The following is a 24291-nucleotide window of genomic DNA, read 5'->3' as shown; positions in this document are numbered from 1 at the left end:
CTTCAAAAATTGGTTGAGCACGTCTAATTTCATTGTTAGTGATTGGATTTGTGCATGGTTATTGTATCTAGTTCGTCAGAGATGGAAAATGGAGTAAAAACTTCTACCAATGTGAAAGAACATAATCCTTGACTTTGACTTCCGAGCATTATTAAATATAAACTATGATTATGTAGTTGTTCCCTTGCAAGGCACAAACTTAATTCTAGTATTCCCTATTGTGGGAATTTTGACGGGCGTCAGGGGGGTGACCATAATACCACAATTCAGAAACTGCCCTCAGCAAGGCCTTCAAATACTTGAATCTTGTCGTTCTTTCTAGTTTCTCACATTCGAAACATGTTTAATACTCCAAATACCAACTCCATTTCACTCCAGTTTAGAACTTCACTTACTTTCCTATTTCTCTGAGAGATGTAATGCTGCATGCATTTATGAGCTCAAGAATTGATCGCTCCACTCTAATCAGTATGCATTCTTCGAAAAGCTATTCAATGCACATCTGCGCCACTTTGTATCGTGAACCAAGTCCTTCATGTGCTACCCCTGATTCTTTCAAAACACTGAATTGTGGTGGTGTTTTGCAGTTGCTGGAGACCGTTAAGATGAGAAATTGGCTCATCCCGTACAGAAGAAGTTGCATTCGAGCTCTTCAGCTTTTCTTGATCATCATCTAGTGCAGTGGCGAATTTCTCAAGGCCTGTTTGGACCTCTCTTTGTTTTTTTGTTTTTTTGTTTTACAAAGAAAGTCCTTCTTCCCTTTCTGTTGGTTGTGCCCAGCCAGCAAATAAACAAAACAAGGAAAAAAAAAGGAAAAGTCAAAAAGTAAAAAAAAAAAAAAAAACAAAAACAAAAAATGAAGAAAGAATGGGCTGCTTGCTTTCGTGGGTGAGCCCAAGAGTCCGAAGAGGAGAGAGAGCTCTCGGTGAGAGCAAAGGGGAAGAAAGAAACAAAGAGAGCTGTCACTTTGAGATCACGATTCGAAGGCCAAACCTTTACGGAGTTGGCTCAAATTTCAGTATATTGTTCGTGAGATCAAGGGCTACAAATTGATATGCTTCATTCGTTGAGAACCTTCTCCAAATTATCTCTCATTTTCGCCAATCGGTTAGAGTTTTCTTGCTCCATTTGTGTTAATCTACCTTTGTGGTAATGCAATGTTGTTGTATTGTTGATATTAAACCTCTAGTGTATGATTAGATAAGAACCTCTTTGTGTGTTCTATTATTCTTGATGATTAGTGAAAATATTGGGTCGTCCGTGGTTTTTTCCACATTGGGTTTTCCACGTAAAATCTTTGAGTTACTGCCTTTGTCTCCATATTATTTTGGCATTATATTTACATATCTGAAGTTATGTTGCTGAAATAAATTGCTAGTTGTTATTGGGATTAAGTCAATTTCGATGGATTTAGTTTTGGGAGAAGAGATTGATCCGGAATTTTTTTTTTTTTGGGGGTCAAGATCCTGGATTGGGTTTGTTTGATCGTGGCCAATTGTTACCCGATTTTCCCCGACACTTTCATTCTGAATTAAGTGACAACTTATCGCAAGGCAAATTTGCTCAACTATGGTCGGGACTCTTCATCGGATTTGTAATGTAATGCTACCAGTACCAGCACACGCGGCCATGGACTGCCATTCTCTTGGCGATTTAGCATGCACGAATGACATTCAGAAGGATTTTGCAGAACATTAGCATGAACAATTTATGCGCGCTCCTCTCTCCACAGCGACTGAAATGAGGGTGAAATCCACAGAATTTCTAACGCATCGTTTTATCCTTCCTTCACTCGTCTACTTTCCTTTTTCTCTCGATTCCCACTTACTCCTTCCTCAACGAAAGTTGGATCCACATGCTGGTCATGGTCATCGCGTATGGATTACAAACAATGGAATGTCGAATGGGTGAATCAGGCGTCGAGAGAGAGGGGGTCGCGACAATTCTCAGCAGAAGCAGTGTCTCGTGAAATCGGGGTTTTTCGGAGAGAGAGAGAGAATCGGCAGACGAGGGGTTTCAGAGAGGGATTGTTGGTGCGAATCGAATCGTCCGAGGAGTTTGAATCGAAGTTGATCGAGAGAGGAGAGAGAAAATGGGGTGTTGCTTTTCGGAGGTGAGAGGAGTGGGAGGAGGAGGAGGCAACAACGGCGGAAACAACGACGTCGTTGACCACTTCTTCCGAGCCCGTGGTCAACGCGTTCTCTTCTCTCAAATTGAGGTTCGTTTCTCTCAAATTGGGGCTCTGACCTTTTGGAACTCATGCGCATGACAAGAATTACATGCCGCCACAAATTTAGTGGGAATGCTTTGCATCGCTTTATTCGAAAGGGCTGCCGGTTTAGACACAATAGTCTAACTAAGCCTTGCACTTGTACACCCTTACACTCTTCATTTTTTCTGAAACAGAGTTTTTTGAGTACCTGAATTCCGTGTCGCCTTACAAAATCTAAACTCTTTCTTGCTGAATAAGCATAGATACAAATAGTATCTTGATCGGGAGTCGTTCTAAAGTACCAGCTACTTTTACTATGGTTATAGATCGACTGAAGTTTTGGTTTTGTCCTAAAGTAGGAATTATGCACATAAAAGCTCATCTTTTTTCTTACCTTCGATGTTCATGTGTGGTAGGACGACACTTTCCCGGGTGGATTGGCTTTAGCTGTCTTGCAGTCTATAGATCGTTACGTCCACGGAATTCTGGAAATGCAAAATGAATGTATTGGATGATCTTGTGTTTGCATCGGAATTCGAATGTTTGAATGGCATTTAAGTAATCATGACTTGCAATCAGTCACCCTTGCAGTCATGCTTACTTGGGAAATATGTACTAGTCCATTCACATTACTTGGGTTTCTATTTGCCTTTTGTCTTTCCATGTTAGTAAGAGGAATCTCAATGGTATCTTGATTGGGAGGTTTCAGTGCAAACGTTAAAGCTGAAGGACCAAGAATGTTTGGGAGAAGCTAGCTATGTGCTGTCAAAGGTGCTTTTGGCTCACATTGTTATCGTGCAATTGTCCATGCTCCTGGGTTGAGTGAATTACAAGCGCAATCCATCTACATGTTGTCCAAAACATCTTCTCCTTCCTATTTTCTGCAGATAGTCACAAAGCAAAGTCGGAGTTTGACCCTGTAGCTTCATAACAAAAATTTGCTAGTAGGCTTGAGAAACCTGGGTACTCTCGACTGTTCGTGATAAGGAATCCGTTGCTTCCAGGACTGCTGCTGAAGTAATATTCTGCTGCTCCCTGTTGGACAACAAGGATATGTCTTCTGAAAATGTAAGCTCTCCAAAATCTCTCTTGAAAGGTCCCGTTTGATATATTATTTCTTGCCATGTCTTTTCATTGCTTTAGTCTTGTCCTCCGTTGTTACTTTTTCTTAGGATCCTTTCCTGAGAAATCCAGAGTAGTAGAGTCTGGGGGTTCTCTTCCAATTTGCAAAATTGAAGTTATCAACGCAAATTTTGCACATAGCCTGCAATCATATTGTCTCATTCTTACTGCACTAGTGATTTGGTACACTTTAAGACTTGTTGCAGGAGAATCCATTAGTCATTGAGTGCTTTGACTTTGATACTAGTGTGAACCATGCACTTATGGGGTAACTATGCAATTTGTAGTACTTAGGCTTTTTGTGTGTTAATTTGCTTCTCGTTTACTACAGTAAACTTCAGAGGTCCATGGCAGACTTGGAGAAACTTCACAAAAAAAGAAATGGTGCAAATTTCACTTTACCAGCTCCTCATTACAGCCATGAAAAGGTGTCCGTCATTCTTAAATAGCTTAATACTCTTCATTCTGATGAGCCCTTTGATCAGGTTTATAACTTCTTTGTATAGGTTCTCAAGAGTCAAGCTTTTCTTGGATCAATTCCGTGAGAAGCAACAGTACAGCTTTCTTCATTACATATCAAGTGGTTTTTAATCTTGCTTTCACAGTTGCAGTCAACTTTACAAGTACATGATCGTTTGGATATTTGGTTATCCTATGGAACTTTATTATCTCTTTGATGTTTGATCTCATTTCTTTCCGATGCTTCTGGACTTTTCAGCTTCAAATGGAAATCCCAGAAATCTAGATTCCTTGCATCACATTGATCCTTCAGGAAGATACAATTCCTCCCAGCAATTATTCTTTTAATTTGCCTCCTAAGCCTGGTCACTTCTGACGATTTTACCGTAGCCTTTTGATGACGTTATAATATGGAATCACGTAAAATATACTTCAAAGTTAAATTTTCTAATAGGTTAATCGCTTGACATGCTTTTTCCTTCCTTCTACGTTCTAATATGTCACCATTTGACATGCCTTTCCTTTCCTTATTATTTTCATAGATTATTTACTTAGTAATTTGTGGTGCCAACATTTTAGGCTATAATGGAAGTTGGAGAAGTGACTCAGCGTTATGATTCGAATAGACGTTTACTGCGTGGGGATTTGGAGGAAGGACTTATGATGATTCTGTATCACACTATTTTAAACTGAATGGACATTCAGATGGCTATGAGGTAGGTGGATGCGATGCCATTGTGTAGGCCATGGTACTTGTGATCATATTGAAAAGCTAAAGCTTATTAGCTGAAAGAAAAGACTGGCAGAAACAAGGCCATCCTGCTCATATTAAGAAATTTTTCTTGGAATCTCCTTCGAGAAGGGATAAATGAGTTGAGTTTATCCAAAAGATTAAGCTCTTAATCTATTAGTGGTATTTTGACCCAAAACAAAAAGGCCTGCTTGTGGTATTATAGATTATAGGTCCAATTCGGGCTCGATGAAAAGATCTATATGGGTAAGCCTTAAGATGAGAATTCTTGTCGCGAAGTTAAGCATAGAGAACTTTTATGGAAAGAAAGACCCCAATTCAATTGGACCAAACCAAAGTGCAAATTAATTAGACTAGATCAACGGTTTCCTCCTTGAGGCCATTCCCCATAACTAGGCCTTCTCATCTTGTTATATTGAGCTTGATATGTGCAAGTGCTTGAACATTTGGACCCGGTATTGATTGATCGGCCCATCGATTTGGTCTAAAATGAATATTAAAAATCAAACTTCAAAGTGTTTCTTTTTTTTAAGGGAAAATTGTGGAAGTTGGTCTCTCTTTTAAGAGTCCACTTATGCCCTTCAAAAAATAATCATTGTTGCTGCACTTCGCAGATGCTTGAAGGTATGTGAGGGGGCTTAAAGTGGAAAATGACAACTAGTGGCTGTGAATTAACCATCTGCTCTGCTTGGTGGTACATAGAGATGGCAAAATGGGTCTAGAATCTATATTTTAATCCATATTGAATGATGCGGGTCATAATAAGTTATCTTAAGTTTTTTTTTAAAAAAAATCTTAAGTGAGTCATAAATGAGTTACTCAAAGATTTAAAAGGGGCCTATTAAGGATATTGAATAGAAAATTTTGCGAATTGTGCTGGCGTGAGATAATAACTTGAAGCAATCAACCAATCAAAAGTATCCATCATCAGAATAGGTACATTAAAAAGGCGCTCAATAACCTAGCAATTATGTGCCAGCTTTGTCCAGGGCTTTGAGAAAAAACTTTTTCATTGCAAAAATTGAGGCGTTTTGAAAAATATGATAAATAGGGCGATGGAGGAAAAAAAGGCATCCTGAAAAGTCCTAAAAAGATCAAATTAGACGAGAGACGACCAAATTAACGAGTTAGAACTTTGAACAATTCCGAGAATCTAAAAGCCACCAGAATTGAATTTTATTGGCAGCAAACACAGAAAACAAACCAGACGTGACAAGTCAGTCGTCCACCACCACCGTTCTCGCATAGACTATTCAAAGACGATATCCGATGCAAACGTGATTGAATTGACTAGCATGGCCCCACTAGACTACCCAATTTTAATCATTTCATATCTCTTGACATTCGATTTTGTTATTTTCACTAACATTGTTTCTTCTTTAGATCTTTGGTTCCTTCTCTCCTCCAAATTCGATGACACTAAGAATACGAAATCATGTTCCTATTTACTATCTTTGCTTCTCTAGCTGTAAAGGGAAATTGGCTGTAGCTATCTACGGAGTGCTATGTCCATGTAAATTCTAGAAAGGGATAAAATGGATGCATTGGAAGATCTTATGCTTGTGTAAGAACTCGAATATTAATTGAACATTTAAGTAAACATGCACTTCCTTTTCAAAAATTTTGGGCTGATAAGGCTTTATGGATTGCTCCGATCCTTCGCACTCCACATTTCTAGTATGATATTTTCCTTATTTTCTGCTTTACATGTGCACTAGATATTCTTCTTGGGAAAATTGTCAAAAAGTCCTAAACCTATTGCACTTTTATCAATTCAGTTATAAACATTTTAATTTTGCCGATCAGTCCTAAACCTTTTCAACTTTTGTCAATTCAGTCCTTCCGGTCAATTGATGCCGAAAAAATGTTTACGTGAATTCTTAGTCAACGCCGGTCATCCTACGTGGCCGATCCGATGCTGACATGGATGCCGGAAATTAAAAACGGCGATGTTTGGTTTTCTTTTTTTTTCCTTGTGTTCGTATCTAGGGCAAATTGCCCCACATCAGAACACAACGAACCATACTTTGCTCACCACAAATCCACTCCTCAACGACGGATGACGGGCCACGGCCGTCAGATGCTAGACATCATGTCCCTTTTCTTTCTTAAGTGTGAGTACCAAACCAAGGCCAACCATTGCCAATTGATACATGACCTCCTCTTTTCAAAAATCAAAGTTTCGTCACCAATTCAAGCCCAGGCTTAGGCGATAGTTGAGGCATTGAAGCATTTCAGATCTTGAAGCGAAGAGCAATTGTACATGGTTTCCCCGTGACTGCTTTGTTCGAAATTGATGAAGTGCCGTGGAAGGTCGAACCAATTATTCTGGAAAGCCAAGCCCATCGCCCTCAGTTTAAGAAGCCGTCGGTGGCCAATTGCAGCAGATGAGGATGTTATAAAATAAGTGGCCTTGGTCTGCAGGTGAGGAAGGGCTGGTTTTCCTGGCCTTGGTCTGCAGGTGAGGATTGAAGAAAATAAGTCAACAACAGCTTTGGCTGGTGGTACATAGATATGCCAAAATAGATCTAAAACTCATATTTTAACTCATATTTAAGGATGTATGTTATAAATAAGTTGCCTTATATTTTAAAAGCAAGCTTAAGTGAGTCATAAATTGATTAATTAACGACTTTATGGGTTTTAAATGGGATTCAAATTGATCATAAATGGATTATGAAATTATCTTAAATCATAATAAATAGTTCTTATTTATTTTTTATAATTTTTTTCTTTTTTGTCATTCTTTTCTCTTGTATTGTAACTAAATCTGGCGAGGGTCGTGACCCTTGCCAATGTTCGGTGAGGGCTTCATGGCCCTTGCCCGATCTGGGTGGCTGGATTTAAAGTAAAAAAAAATAAAAAAATCTATAATTTATTTACTTTATTTGTTAATTTTTTAAAAATTTACATGATTGTGCACAGTCTTTTAGCAATATATTTTTTTTAATTCATAAGAAATAAATTTTCCTAAAACCCGTCGGACTTGAAATTTTTCCACAGCAGACAGAGAAAACACTCGAGATGACAAGTCACTCGTTCACCACCATTCTCTCTTTAGACCTGTCCAAAGTGAAAGTGACCGCGCACCGAGAAAAGCATCTTGAATCTATAGTCCCTACACCCATTTATAATCATTTCATATCTTTTGACAGTCCTTTTTGGATGTTCTGTGACATTGTTTCTTATTTGTAGCTTTGGTTCCTTTCCCCCCTCTAAATTCGACATTATTAAGAATTCGAAGTCGTGATTCCTTTTTATTATCTTGGCTGCAAAGGTCGATTGGCTTTGGCTGTCTTGTAGTGTACTGAATGCTATGTCCATCTGATTATGGAAAATAAATGAGCAAATGCATAGGGGGATCTTACGGTCATGTAGGAACTAGATTGTTAAATGGAAATTAAGTAATCAGGACTTGAAATCGTGCTAAATGGGGAGATATCGACTAGTCCTATCAGACTACTTTGGTTTCTATTTGCAGAGATTTCATTGGGTACTTTAAAGCTAAAGTACCAAGAATTTCTAGGAGAAGCTAGCTATATGCGGTCTAGAGGACAAAGCCTCGTTTAATCTTACGAAACATGCCTATTTTTGTTAAGACAGCTGACAGTAATATCTTGAATTATCCAATTAATATGGAAGAAATAATAGAAATCTTATAATGCTGGATGTCATCATGCCATCTAATTTTGGCCCGCACACATGATTTAGTACGAGATTCTCTTATTCTCAGCTTTTACATGTGCATTAGATATTTTCTCTCACATGTGACTATTAAACCAGGGCAAAACATTGGCATTTGATGCGTGACCTCCTTTTTTTAGAATCATTGAACAGTTCTTTTTATCCCAAATGTTAGATTTCACATTTATTTTCACATTAAATGCGCATTAAAATGGGAATGCTTCAAAATGTTTATATGTATTCTTTAAAAAAAAAAAAGCAAAAACCTTCAGTGCGTCGGAGATTGGTTTGCATTGCCGACTTTCAAGTCTTTTTTTTTTTTTTAGTTTAAAGGAAATGATTACATCAAGCATTCAAACGATTCAAATGAAATAAATGTCTAGGGAAAAGAGCTTAGTTAGCTAACAGAAGCTTCACATGAATCCGCGCGGTCCAATAAAATAGACTTGTAGTCTATTATAATATAGATAGAGTAATTAATAAATGATCTTATTTAACTGTGTACGAATTGTAACTTAGGAAAGGAAACGTTAATCTCTTTCCAAACCTTTGTAAAAAAAATGAAGAGTCTTGGTCAATAGCAATTATTGATCCTGGAAAAGTTGGGACAGAAGCACCGTGACGTAATACAAGTTCTGTCCTCATCATTTCTGTGAATATCAGTCACTTTTGATTTGCGTTAGCCACGTGGTCCAATTACCAAAGAGAAGTAAGAAAATATCTTTGATGTCCACAGGAAGAAGGGCTTGGTTTGCTGGTCTTGGTCAGAAAAGTGAGCGACTGAAGAAAATAATTGCACATCTGGTTCGTCCTATCTTCATCCGATCGGTCACTCGCAATTACTTGTCTGGACAAGTTGGACAAGAACCTACTGATGAATTTTGTCCTCACGATTCCTAAATATCCTCCACTTTGATTTGAGTGGCCACCTGGTCAAGAGGGGTTAGACTTAATATTTAATTATTTTAATAATTGAGTTGCTAAGCTTAAAACACATTGATAAATCATCGAGTCGCTCCTTTCAAAAGAAAAAAAAAAACCAAGTTTTACTAACGATATTGAATAAATTGAAAAAATAGAAGCGCTTGTGATTACATTTTCTTTGAATTTTGGCGCGTGAGTTTTATTTAAGAGAGCTTTCTAATAACTTTCTTACATACAAGAAATATATTATTGTTTTCTTTTCTCTACTTAATACTGCTATTACATATACTTTATAAGTGTTTCAAGAAATTGAGGTTTTTTCCATGTTGGACCTCCAATAGATTATACTGTGGATTTGTTCAACTTTTAGGAACCATGAACACAAATTCTCCAATTTCCAAAATTTACACCTTTAAATTGCCGCCCCTATCCCCGTTTTCTTAAATTCTTAACCACAGACATTAGAATTTGTCACATTTTAGAACATGGAACCACAACTAAGGCCCTTGAGACGTTGTATTTCAGGGATATTAGAAAAAAATAAATAAATACATGATTAAATCGTAGCTTTTGACGTGGGATATTGATCTCTTTTGCCAAAGAGTCCCCTCGCTATTGTTGATATGAACGTGTTTGTCGATGTTAATTACCATATAGTACATATCACCCATCTAATAATTGAATGTAGAGCACTTGTTGGCTGAGTCATTTTATATGCGAAGGACAATGATTTTTATCCGGGCTTTTGTTGATATTGAGGATATTGGTATAATTCATGAGCAACTACGAGCACACCGAGCTGCCGAATTGACCACATGATCCATTGAGGTCAAGTCTCATTTCCTATTCTAACTTATATGATGACATCACGACTAATGATCTCTCTTTGAAATTATTTGCATCTAGAGAAAAGTATACATATATTCTCCAACTTACGTTTCTTTTCAATGTGGTTGTTAAATTTACCAACCGCGCGTCAAATAATTTTTATCGAGTTTTGTAAAAAATAATTCGAAGCACTATGTTCAACATCTTGCATAGAAGTTGCCACTAAAGATGATAATTACGTGGCTATTAAAAGAAGAGCTTCCATTTAAGGGGAATTTCTAGCATGAACAGCTTGAATATAAAGTATCGTTTCTCTTTTGGCCGAGGACCTCAGCGTTGATGAAGCTGTCATCTTTTGTCGCCTTGTTTTTTTTTGTCATTGTACGATCCACAATTATTTACCTGCGCAAGCTGGACAAAAACCTCAGTCATGACTTCCGTCCTCATCAAGTTGGACGCAACACAAAATGCGAGTGGTGACAAGAGACTTTCATTAAGTGGCCCTAAACTGTGAATGGACACGAAATGTCTTCCACTTTGATCCGATTGAGATCCTTAAAAGTCTACAAGGTGCGGCAATTCTCGTACAATCTCGTGTTAATGAGCTACCAAAACAATAAATGTGATAGTTGAAGAAGTAATTTGCCTCATTAAAGAGACGCAAGTACCCCAAGCTTTTGGTACATAAAAACTAAAAAGAACATGTGGTTCATCATCTCTCGGAGCAAAAAGAGCTTTGTTTAAGGTGCAAGGGCTGGTGCTTGTGCTTGAAGAGGACAAACGCAATCGGTAAGAACACCGCCCCAATCACCAGAAATCAACCGGGAATCTGGATTTTGCTCTGAGATAAGTTTGCTTTGATATCTCCCAGGGTGAGGTCTGAAGATAATCCTTCGACCGTACTGCCTTTCGGGACTCCAGACACAACCTGATCTGCCCCAAAGGTAACTAATTCTCAAACACAAAACCCACTGCGCTGCTCCACCGGAAAAGCCCGACCTTCATTCTCTTGTCTTCTCAATGTTATGTCTTTGTTATCTTGACTCAATACTCGTGTTTTGTTATACTTAGCAAGGTGGCCCTAGATATTTTTTTGTGCCTTCTCCGATATTGGGATTCGTTTACAATTCGACCAATTCTTTCTTAATTCTTTTTTTTTTCCCTTCAAAAAGATGTCTTTCAATTGGCCATAATTAACTGCAATGTAACTATTTCTTTAGTCAATATTTGTCAGCGATTTTCGACCATGGATCTTATTAACAGTGGCCTTTTTCTGACCGTTACATAGTTAGCATGGTCTATTTCTTTTTCGAAGCTCAAATAATGATATTAGTCTAGCGAGATTTGCCCTTAAGCATCAGGCTGAGCCATTGACAACGATGCAGTTCACTTACTTGAAAATATTCATTATGATTGTCCATTTCTCCTAGGGATTAATTTACATATTAGCATTATTCTTTCTGTTTCAGGTCATGGAAGCATTTTGACTTTAAAAGACACGTATATGAAATCAATATGGAGACCATTTTCATTCATGCTAGTTGTTAGGATTATCCCACATCGATTATGGAAATAGTTGGTGGTTAGTTTATAAGTGCGAAGAAAGTCTCGTTTTTTAAGTTAGCTTTTGAATGAGAGAGTCCCAAAATACCCAACACTAATATTAGAGCCTAGGTTACCCACAAGTTTAGGCCCAATAGTCATTCGGGAGAATTTAGTTGTAGAAGGGACTGGTAGTCGCTTTATAAGTGTGAGGAAAAGCGATGTAAGAGACTCAAGACAAGACCACCGAACACTAGTTTGAAGCCAAATGCTTAACCGATTTATAGTAGTTGAACCCAAATCGACGCCTACTGCACTTTTCAAGAGCATTCGAGATTTATGTACATTCCACTATATTCTTGTACAAAGATTGATTTACAATGAGGCGTCCATTAGCTTTTTATTTTTAAACACAAGGTAATTAACAAATAAATTAATTTTATAGTGCACACTAGGCTAAGAAAATGTAAATGGCGATAAACAAATTATTACTTATGCCCTTTCGATTATGTTTAGTAAGCGAGGAAGGGAAAATTAATTAAAACTCGTCCTTGTTAGATGGGAAGGGCTGGAGGAAACCTAGGCTATGGGACCAGACCGCACCATAATTTTCACGAAGCCTGATCATCAGAGAATAATGCCTTTTGGTTGAGTTGAGGAAAATAATTCAAAGCATCCTATTTCAACAATTAATTCAATATTTAGTTATTCCAACAATTGAGTCTGCTGATCATCATTTTTATCTCTGCTGTTGTAAATACATGATTTATTCGCCGGATTTGGCCCATCAGTTAAGTGAGAACTTCAAATGACACTCCAAACCCATCGTGGCCATTGGACCCCGATTCTCTTTGTTAATAACTTGCTATATCCAAGTCCAACATAGCAAGCTCAATGGGAATAAGAAAAGAAGAGAAAAGTGTCGTCTCTTTTGACCCAACGAGAACGGAGAAAGAAAGAAGGACGTTGAGGTCGGAGTCGTTGACTGATCGGAAACGACCGACTCCATCTGAGCTGGGGTTGAAACATGTCTTCACGGGATCATGGCACCTGGTGATATTTGTCCTTCTTTTTCATTTCCGTGTACCATTTCTCAACCAGTCAATTTCTTAATAGCAAGTTGCGTATTGATAAAGTTAGGTCCATTTGTTGCATTATTTTGTCTGTCTTTGTCCGATGTTCATTTGCAAATATTTATCTAGACAAGTTGGACAGAACCGCGTGATGAAATCTGTCCTCTTCATTTCACCCTAGTATTATAGATTTCTCAACTGATCAATTTCTTAATTGCAAGTCCTTCGTCAATGAACAATGAACATGAGTATCGGTGTTGCATTAGAGAGAGAGAGAGAGAGAGAGCATTGTAAAAAATGGCCTTGCACAATTCTATTACTATTAAGATGAATACAATAGTTACATCAATCTAAGTGAAGTAGCATTTAGGGACCAAGCTTACGAATTTAAAAGCATTACAAAACTTAATCCATCGTAGTTTAGAAAGAAGATGGGAGAAGCAGTGGCAATAATAAGAAACAAAGGTCAAGAGAAAAGATGAGAGAGAAAAGAGTAGCATGAATTGGGGATTGACCTTGTTTATGATCATAAACTGATAATATTAAGTCCAATGGTATCAAAACGTGCGTGTCAACCTATATAGGGGGTAGAAATAGCACCACATTGTTTCTTTTGTTTTAAATTAGATTATGGTATCAGAACTTTTACCTGGTGCAATGTTGTCCTTTACTTTAGAATTTCACCCATTTTGATGCAGCCATTTTCAAAAACATTTCCTTTAATTTATAGGGGGCATGGTATCTGCTGTGCTCTAAGAATTGTTTGTAACCTCTCGCATGTTCAAATCCAAGTGATGGATAGTACAAACACATTTTGCATACATCGTCCTGATGTCTTTTCTTTCTTTCTTTGATATCTTCTTTTTCCTCATTCTGATTGCTGGTAGTCCTCATCTCTCTTTTTATTTACATTGCTCTTGCTTCCGCACAATCAAAGCACCCTCTCTCTTCGTAGCTTTATCACTTTGCTCTTCCTTTCTATTCATAGTGATTGGTTTTGTTCTCTGTTCAGTTTCCTTCGCACCCATTTGTTTAAGCCAAAAAAACAGGAGAAATGGCTGGCGCTTTTGTTACCGCCATCGCTGCAAATCTAGTGTCGAAACTCAGTGAGTATCTGATTGCTCCCGTTGGAAGTCAATTTGGGTACGTGCTCTGCTACAAGAGTTACATCGAAGATCTCAAAAATGAAGTCAAGGAGCTGGAGATTGCAAGGGAAAGGGTGCAGCACTTGGTCGATGAAGCCAGCTATGATGGAAAACCTATATACACTGATGTTAAGGATTGGCTTGAGAGTGTGATGGAGGAGGCTGAGGAAGCAGAAAATCTGTTAAAACATGGCGAAAGTGCGAAGAACTCTTGTTTCCATGGGTGGCTTCTTCACCCCATGGTGCGCCATCCAATTGGCAGGAAAGTGAAGAAGACGACTCAAGTCATTCAGGGACTCCGTGAGAAAAGCTCAAGTAGTGTCTTCCAGAAGGTCTACTATGGGAACAATGAAGACCTCCAGGAGTTGAGGGCTTTAATCAAAGAGGATGTAATGAAGGCTATAGTTGATGACAAGGTCTGTGTGGTTGGGGTGTGGGGACCAGGTGGGGTTGGCAAGTCCAAGCTTTTGGAGGATGTCGAAAGGCGAGTAAGGCAAGAGGAGCTATTCGATGTGATTGCTGTGGCAAATGTATCACGCAATCCAGACATAAAAAGAATCCAGGGAGAAATTGCTTATGCACTGGGTCTGAAGCTAACGATCGATGAACCTGCTCATGGGAGAGCAGATCGTTTGTGCAAGAGATTAGAGAGTGATCCTAAAAAGAAGATTCTCATAATTTTAGATAATTTGTGGAAGAAGCTAGAGTTGAAGGAAGTAGGAATCCCTTGCGGAGATGATAATAAAGTAAGAGGCTGCAAGCTATTGTTAACGTCTCGATACCGAGATGTTTTGCGCATTGATATGGGAACTGACCATGAATTCCGACTCAATGTGTTAGAGGATGGAGAAGCACAAAGACTTTTTGAAAACATGGTGGGGAGCAAAATTCACGATCCCGACTTTGAACCCTGGGTAGATGGAGTGGTCAAGAGTTGTGGAGGCTTGCCACTTTTGATTGTTTCTTTGGCAAAAAGGTTGAAGCATGGAGATTTGGCTGCATGGAGGAATGCTTCAACCAATATAGATGCATCGGATGCAAAATCACTGTTGGAACTAAATTACAACGACCTAAAAGAAGAGAGGACCAGATCATTGTTCTTGATTTGTGCTCTGGTCTCTGGGAATATTCCCTTGAGGGATTCCCTCATCTACTGCATGGGTTTGGGTTTATTTATAAATTACAGCAAAACCATCGAAAATGCTAGAGATAGGTTTATAATGGATCTGCATAGCTTGCAAGACTCTTCTTTGTTACTAGATAGTGATAACAAGGAAGAGTTCAGAATGCATGATATATTTGTTGATGTAACCATCTCTATTGCGTCCGAGGAATGGAATGCATTGGTCGGGATGGAGGATTATGGGTTTAGAGAATGGTCAGAGGATGAGCTCAGAAAATGCACGGCGATGTCCTTCCCTTGGGTGGGCATTGATGAGCTTCCTGAAAAGTTGGATTGCCCCAACTTGAGGATGCTTCTGTTACTCGAACACAGTCCGTCTCTCAAAATTCCGGAGTCATTTTTTGAATCTATGGAGAAGCTCCAAGTCTTGAACTTAACTGGCTTATCTTTCACCACTCTACCTTCGTCGATTGCATTCCTTATAAACCTCAAGTCTCTATGTCTTGACCGCTGCCATCTAGGGAATGTGACTATTCTTGGAATGCTGAAAGGATTGGAGTTCCTAAGTTTTGCGGGATCTACAATCATTTGGCTGCCCAAAGAAATAGGTGAACTAACAAAATTGAGATTTTTGGACTTGACAGGGTGTGTCGGGCTTAAAGTTATCGAACCTGGTGTGCTCGAAAGATTGGTTAACATGGAAGAACTGTATATGGGAGACAGTTTTGATCATTGGGAGGCCGAGGATGAAGCACCAAGAAGCAATGCTAGCCTGGCTGAGTTGAAGAACATGAAAAAGTTGAGCACTTTGTATATTGCCATTCCTGACTACTCCTATTTATCGAGAGACCTACCATTTGAGAGACTGATCAATTATAGAATACAAATTGGGGACATTTTGGATTGGTCAGGTGAAAACAAGGAATCCAGAACTTTAAAGCTCAAGCTGGATTCAGGCCATCTTCTTATGGAAGAGTGGATGCAGAGAACGCAAGATCTCCACTTGGTTGGATTGCAAGATGGCAACGATAGCATTCACAATTTGGCCATTGGAGGTTTCCAGGAATTGAAGCATCTTCACGTACAAAATATTCCCACACTTCGGTATGTTGTTCCCTCAAGTGAGGGTGTCCATCGCACCATATTTACAAGATTAGAATCATTGATTCTCAAGAATTTGACCAACTTGGAGAAGGTTTGTTGCGGCTATCTTGCTCCAGAATCCTTCAGAAAACTAAATCTCGTCAAAGTGGATAACTGCGGTGAAATCAAACATTTGTTTCCTTCGTCTATGAAGAGAATAATGTCGCAGCTTGAAGATCTTGAAATATGCAGATGCCCCTTGATGCAGCAAATTGTTTTGAATGCTGAGGCAAATGAAGACGGAGATGAATTAGGTGATGATACCGAAGTGAAGTTATGCAATTTGCGTATCTTGACATTACGAAACTTGCCAGCGATGATGAGCTTCTGTAAAATCGCAAACCATTCTGTCAATTTCTTTGACACGCAACAGGTATATAATTTTTTTGTTGTTGATATTTTGTGCATGGATACGTGAGAGAATAGTAGGACGTAGAAAAATTGGATAATTTTTTTATATTTTGTTTTGAAGAATAATTAAGACAAACAATAATTTAATTCTGCAAAATAGAATTCCTATGTAATATTTGAATACATAAAACATTGATGAATTAGTTAATTGGATCTCACTCAATTTGTTTTGTGTTATCAACATAGTTAAAGAAGCACCGTACAATGTATAGATTTCATATATAATCTAGAAGTTTATCATTGCTTAATGGTAAAACCAAACATGTATACACAAACATATAGAGATATTCATAAGTTGAAGGAAATATATGGGCCTATATAATTTTTATGACCTTTCTTATTAATGGATGGACATATGTAGAATTCTGTTATATCCGATTGAGTACAGCGAAAGAAAGACCTAAAAAGAATTCAAAAGGTGAATTTAACTACCATGATTATGTGTCATATGCTATCCATATTAATCAATTCTAAATTTGCAATATTAATTGTAAGTACATCAGTTATAGTGTAGTTGAGACGATTAAGTTGTTTTTTCTTCCCTCAATGATTGTAAAGAGTTGTGGTTGGTGAATGGACCTTTTATGAAATTGTGATGCGAAACAAAGTTCCATGATACTCTTATTTGTTAAACGACGGAACTATTATGTGACTAACTACAAATGAAAAATCAAATATACTATCTAATAGGCCAAATTATTTTCGTAACCTCGGTACATTAATGAGATGTTAGTGGTAGAGCCATCGGATGGGTGGATCGGGTCGGGTTTGGGTCGAGTAATAAATAGTCAAATCCATTTAACTTATTTTGACTCATTTCAATGCAATACAAATCTAGTGACCTATACCGACCCTATTCATATTGCTCAAATGCTTCATTATTAAATTCAATTTAGAATAATTTTTTTGGAAAATATATATTGCTGAAACACATCTTACAAAAAAAAAATCTGGTTTTTTTAAAATATTTTTTCCTTTTACTTTTTCTTTCTTTGTTTTCTTTTTTTTCTTCTACGTCCGACGATGGTCGCCGATGACCAACAATAGCTGGCGACCAATGGCCAAGGACGTGGGCGATCGGTGGCAACCGGCTAGCGACCCTTGCCAGATTATGTGCGCTGCATATGTTTAAATATCTTTTTCTGTAATAAAATATTTCTTGAAAGTATTAGTTAAAAACACATTTAACATTCATTTGTGCAATGTCGCTTTGATTTAACAATAGCTTTAACTACTCTGTCAATATAAACTGAAAAAACAAAAGCCCATTTTCAATTATTTTTCAAAATTATTTTTTTCATGCGAGTAGAACCGCAAAAGCATGATGCTCGGTTAAAATCATTTGCTGAATTAAGCAATTGATTTTCTTGGCTACAAAAATAAAATTTGCCACATAAATTAGCTTTAAAGAAGCGCATCTTAAATTCTATAAATGTGCCATATATATTCAACGGAATGCATAGTAGCTTAATGATAACTAAGTGTAAAGTTGATAAATTATAAAGAAGAATACGGTAAAATTCAAAAATCGCTACTCTGCTTTTTCTTCAACAATCTTGAAATCTATTGCATGAGATTATCTCCTTTACTATTATTTCAAACGCAACTCGTGTTCCTAGTTACAATCAGTATTATGAGATAATGTGGGTTTATTCACCCTTTGCAGCTAATAAAGTTACAGGATTTGGAAGTCATAACCATTGAAAGTTGTCAATTGATACGAGGAGTATTTGACCTGGAAGGAGTGATAGCCAGTGGGGAAGTTGAGATTCTATCCCGATTGAGAGAATTAACCTTGAGCGACTTACCAAGTTTGGGTCACATATGGAACAAAAATCCGCGAAGAACATTGTGTTTACGAAGCTTAAGGACAATGAAGGTGCAAAACTGCGAAAACCTGAGGTTTCTTTTTTCTTCTTCTGTGGCTAAAGCACTCGGGCAAATAAAAGAAGTAGAAATAGCGAATTGTAGACTGATGGAGGAAATTATTGATGTGCAAGAAGAAGAATTGGAGGAAGTTGCAGCCGCTGACACTTTAGAATTCCCTTTGTTAACCTCCTTGTCTCTTGAGGAAATGCCAAATCTCAGGACATTTTCTTATGGAAAGTACTGTATTCACTGTCCATCCTTGATAAGACCGACGATAGTCGGATGCCCCAAAATGATAACATTTTCTTCATTCGAAGGAAAGCAACAGTCGATGACAGGTGATATAGGTTTACAACAAGCTTTTAGTCGCATCAACTCTGACTTTTCCTTGCCTGTCTTCTTCAATGAAAGGGTATGTAAGCATCTATAGTATTTTTCTGTTAACCATTCTTCTAGTTCTAGTTAGTGAAGCATTATTTAGCACCAAAAGTTCAGCAGATTGGGTTGGAAAAACTAACTTATTGTTCAGTCCCAAAGAGGCCCCTAAGTTTATGGCATGATAAAATTCTGTACCAAGTATACAATGTTCTTACGCAGGTTCATTTTCCAAACTTGGAGGAATTGGAGCTTTCGTCCATGTGCGAATTAAAGAGGATATGGCCCAATCAACTCCACGGACCGTCCTTCTCCAAACTCGAATCCATCACCGTTGGACGTTGTGAAAATCTGTTACATGTTTTTCCATCAAATTCAGTCGATAGGTTGCATAGCCTCAATAAAATTGAGGTGGTCGAGTGTCCCTCCTTGGAAGCATTATTTGAACCAATAAGTCTCAGCGACGAGAAAAGGAGAAAGCCATTGGTCCTCTCTGCATTAAAAAAAATGAAGTTGATGAATCTACCAAGGATGAGAGACATTTTGAAGAGTGACTTCAAGGTAACCTTGGCATTTCCTAGTCTGGTGGAAGTGGACGTGAGCCATTGTCATAGTTTGCCATATCTTTTCTCAAGTGCCATGGCCAGAACTCTTGATAAACTTGGGGTGCTTGATGTTTCCTGTTGCAATAACCTGCGTGGCATAATTGTAGTGGAAGAAGGAAAAGGGAATGATGTAGAGACTTTGAAGTTCCGTCATTTGAGCACACTCAAGCTTGGTTACCTTGAGAAGTTAATTAGTTTCAGCGTAGCGAGTTGTGCTGGTGAAGGTTCACATCCTCTATTTGATGAGAAGGTATCATATTCCAATTTATCTCATCTATTAATTTACTCTGTTTTTTATGTTTTGGCCCAAAGCAATTTTGGGTATTCAGTTTATGTCCATACATTTGTAGCTTGCATTTCCCAAGTTAGAAAAGCTACACAAGTGATTTCAACATCTACTGAACAGTTACATACTTGCATTCTACCACATTTTGATTTAATTGTTCGATTTTTTTTTTCTTTCCGTATTTGTCGTGTTTTCTTGGAGTCTATACTTTGTCAGAGAAAGTTTTGAAGTGCAAGATCCACGAAGCATTGTTCTGTGCTAATTGGTTTTTGTTTTTATATCGTCAATATCATATAATGCACAGGCTATGTTTTTTGAATTGTTCAAAGAAGCGGGAGCGTAAAAGCTATTGTGTATGTGTGTTGTAATGAGTGAAATCTAAGATAGGCCAAGATTAGAGATTTATAGCAAATATATTGTTGAAGTTATTATCCCACATCGTTTGATAATGGGTTTGATATGCTCTTTACAAGTTGGTGTGGAAGGATATTGAATTAAAGAGGAGCAAACTTAATACTGGAGCTCACACATGAGGGGGAAATTGGTAGGATGCACGTGTGAGTTGTGTTAGAGAAGTCTCACATTGAAGAATTAATGTGAGACAATAACTTCAACATATATGATGCGCAAATGGATATGGTTGTCTAACTAAGGAGGGTATGGGTTATGATACTGCTCAAAGGTAATGCTTGATATATGTTAGAAGAACTTATGCTTTCACCTTGAAAATAATATGACAAAATCCATTCAGGACAATAAATTTTAGGGGGTGGCATCTGCTAACCGAAAATAATTTGCATCTAGTCTTCATTTCTTTCTATTCTATCAATAGTGTTTATCCTCTTATGTTCCTTGCTGTTGAAATTAAACTTTTCTCTTTTTCGAGGAGAATAGAGAATCGGCTCTAATGAATTAAAATGAAACATAGCAGGTTATTTTTCCTAGTATGGAGTTGATGAAGATCTCACACCTCAATAATATGGAGAAGATATGGCTTGATGAGCTTCGTTCAAATGCATTTAGCGAACTCAAGATGCTAATAGTGGAGTATTGTGAGAAACTTTCATCTATATTTTCATCTGATACTATCCTCACAAGATTCCGAAATCTAGAAAAGTTAACCGTGACCGATTGTGGTTCCTTAGAAGTGGTATTCCAAGTTCAAGAGTTAAATATGAGTGGAGCTCATTCCACAAGCACTTTTCGATTGAGAGAATTAAATTTGGAACGACTTCCGAAAATGAAGCACGTGTGGAGGGGGCATCCTTGTGGGACTCTTACATTTGAACGCTTAAAATATTTAAAGGTTGACAAGTGTTTGAATCTCAAAAGCTTATTCCCAGTCTCTGTGGCAAAAGGTTTGACCCGACTTGAACAACTTGTAGTAAGTTATTCTTTGGTGGAGGAAATTATAGCAGAAGAAGACGGAGTAGAATGTGATCACTTCTTTCCGCGATTGACTGCCTTGCTATTATATTATTTGCCGAGACTGAGGAGCTTATACAGGAATAGACATACGTCAAGATGGCCACTCTTGAAGGAATTGCGAGTGACACACTGCTACAACATGAGGTCATCGACACTCTTTTATGGAGAAGAGGTACCATCTTTAATTTTAATTCTCTGCCTTTGTCTTCGTTGGTCTATGGTCATATCTCTCGATGCTTATTGTTCTCAATGGGAAATTGAAATTGTCAAACAAATCTTGCTCATTTTCGTTTAGAAATTGATTTGCCCAGAAATTTGAAGGTTAATTGAAGTTTATTATTTCCGGCTCTTTTTTTATTTTGGAGGATTATATTTTAGCGATCCAAGTTGTTACTTTGGAAAAAAATTAATATTGTATTACTTTTTACATACAGTCATGCTTCTAATGAATTGCTTGTGTCTTATCTATTCCATTATGTTAGTGGCATGTCTAATATGGTTGGGAATTGGGATTCGTCTATTTAATTAAATTGACCTTCCTCGTTCGCCAAAATTAAACAAACTTCAGTATGATGTATATTTGGCAAATTGCTCTAAATATGGAACTACATCGTCACCATGGTTGGTAACTGTCCAATACCACTTGTATCATGTTTACCCAACCGCGTGTTAGTAACTTATCAATAAGTTTGACTACTTCCAACATTTATTAACACTTCACCAATAATTTTAACAATCTACCAACATTTACTTTTGAAGCTTACCAACATATTTCAACTAATTATAGACAATAACCAACTTTTTTTATTCCACCAACATTTACTATTGGGATTACAACAGCTTTTGAAATTATCATTCTTAATTTGACTAATGTGCCAACATCCGTCGCATTAACATACCAAGGAACTTTCGTCACTTACCAACTTTTTCGCTTGTTAGTTTTTGGAAAGAACAATCATTTTTTTTTTATATTTCCAACATCATCAACTACTTTAATAATTTACGAACATTTATTCTTGTGGCTTACTAGCGTATTTGAAATCATTAACTCTTAATTGAGATTACCTACCTTAATTTGGTTGGGTACTTACATAGTTACATTTATCACATTACATACAAAATAATTTTAGTCACTGTTGTTAAGTTTTGAAAAATACCAACATTTTTTTGTACTTCCAAGATTACCAACTACTTCAATAATCAACCAATATACTTTGAAGTCGGTAACTTTTACTTGAAATTGCCGACCTTAATTTGAGTAATGTACCAATATATGCCACATAACGTAACATACCTATTAACTTCAATCACTTAGCAACTTTTTATCTTGTTAGGCTTTGAAAGGTTCCAATTGTTCTTTGTACTTCCGAAGTTACCAACAACATTTATAGCCAACCAATATCCACTCTTAAGGCTAACCAACGCCTTTGAAATTACCAACTTTAATTTTGAATTACCAAACTTAATTTGATTGATTTACAACATTCATCAAATTAACATACCAGCTGATTTTAGTCACTGATCAAATTTTTATCTTGTAGGTTTTGAAAAGTACCTTCTCATTCTACTTCTCACATCACCACCGACTACCAACATTTATTTTTGTGGCTTACCAAAGCCTTTCAATTTACTAGCACTTATTTGATATGACTGATCTTAATTGGATGGGTATATTAGCGAGATACGAACACGAAACTATGTTCCATTTTTAACCCCAAGGAATACTAGAAACGTCTGTTTATTTAGGTGTTATGTACTTGTAGTTTGTTTCCTAGCTAATTTGACCTTTCATTCGCTATTTTAAGAATGAACAATCCGTCTTAATCATTTACTCTTTTGCCATCAAAATTTTTCAAATATAATCTCTTTGTTGTTTCATTGCTTGTTCACCCACATCCCATCAATTCAATTCTTTTTTTCTTCCTTTTTCGTTTCTTTGAATTATCAGTTCAGTTTGAATGCACGTTCTCAAGTTATAGAAAGGTGAACCCCATCCGCTACTTACTATATATAGTAAAATATGAGAACTGCAGTTTAGAAAACGGAGTGCAAAATAATAAGACAACATCGTACTATTGAAACATATTTTCTTACAATATAAGTAACACGATTTGGTAAAACAAATAAATTTTGTTTTAAGTTTTTTTTTTTACGAACTTGTTGAAATTCACTTGTTTATTTTGCCTTTGGATTCGATTAGTTGACAATTGAAATAGCTCAAGTATCAATATTTTTGGTTGACTAATTACTTTCTTTATCCGATTCGTGAAACCACTAACCACAAACATCCCTTTTATGTGCTACTTTCATAATGGTCACCGCGTCCGACTCTAAGAAGTTTTTCCTCCCTTTTTCTTTAAGGAAAAAGGGGCTAAAAGAGATTTTCTTTTATAATGTTCATCGGTTCTCTTTCCTTTTTACCCTAATAAATGGAATGACATTTAAGTCATTGAGCCGTGGCTGTGGCAACAGCTTTGATATGGACTTTTGATGGCCTAATACAACGGACTCACACAGGTCTTTCAACCCTTGGAGCAATTGACATTAGGGAAGGAGGACGAAGATGTTGTGATGAGGCAATCTTACATGTTTGGCAATCTCAAAGAGCTGTGTTTGTCGTGCTACCATGATCAGAATGTGGCTTTTCCCTCCAACTTCCTTCTACAAAGATTTCCCAATCTAGAGACGCTTGATGTGGACTGTAGTTCCTTCGAGGAGATATTTCCTGGAGATGCGTTTGGACATGGGGGAGCGACTTCCCATGGAGAACTAACTGAGATGGAAAAACCTCTCAGGGCACTCAGAAATCTGAAGCGACTTGGGCTGAATGAGCTATGGTACTTGAGGCAAGTTTGGAAAGATGGCTCTTTGATGGCTGAAATCCTTAAACAGATTGAAGTTCTCTCAATTTTCCGGTGCCCTAGCTTATCAATCGTTTTTCCATCTCCGACGTCATTCCATAGCTTGACAAACTTACAAGTAGAGCATTGCGTTGTTTTAGTTCATTTGGGGACTTGCTCAGCTGTGACAAGTCTGGTCCATCTTACTCATCTCATCCTAAGAGATTGTGGTGCAATGAAAGACGTGATAACAGATGATGGAAATGGAGCTGAGGAGATCTCTTTCCCCAAACTGGAAGAGCTGATACTTGATCGTTTACCAAGCCTTGAGAGCTTCTCCTCCACAAATTGTGCCCTCGGGTTCCCATCGTTGGCGAGGATTATTGTGACGCGGAGCCCCAAGATGAATATATTTTGCAAGGGTGCCTTGAGGACACCAAAACTAAATAAAGTACTCCTCCACTATCAAGA

General features: G+C 37.5%; 1 protein-coding gene and 2 pseudogenes across 1 annotated transcript in view; all 3 read left to right on the top strand.

Moving 5' to 3' along the window:
- The window catches only part of LOC115734452, a 116184-nt pseudogene extending 111648 nt beyond the window's left edge, over positions 1-4536 (top strand).
- The window catches only part of LOC115751677 (protein BONZAI 3-like), a 1030407-nt gene that overhangs the window by 326916 nt on the left and 679200 nt on the right, over positions 1-24291 (top strand). The window lies entirely within an intron of this gene.
- On the top strand, positions 13650-24078 carry LOC115734379 (annotated as a pseudogene).

This window comes from Rhodamnia argentea, chromosome 6 (assembly GCF_020921035.1).
Source record: "Rhodamnia argentea isolate NSW1041297 chromosome 6, ASM2092103v1, whole genome shotgun sequence".
NCBI lineage: Eukaryota > Viridiplantae > Streptophyta > Magnoliopsida > Myrtales > Myrtaceae > Rhodamnia > Rhodamnia argentea.
This window is presented reverse-complemented; position numbering and strand designations above follow the sequence as displayed.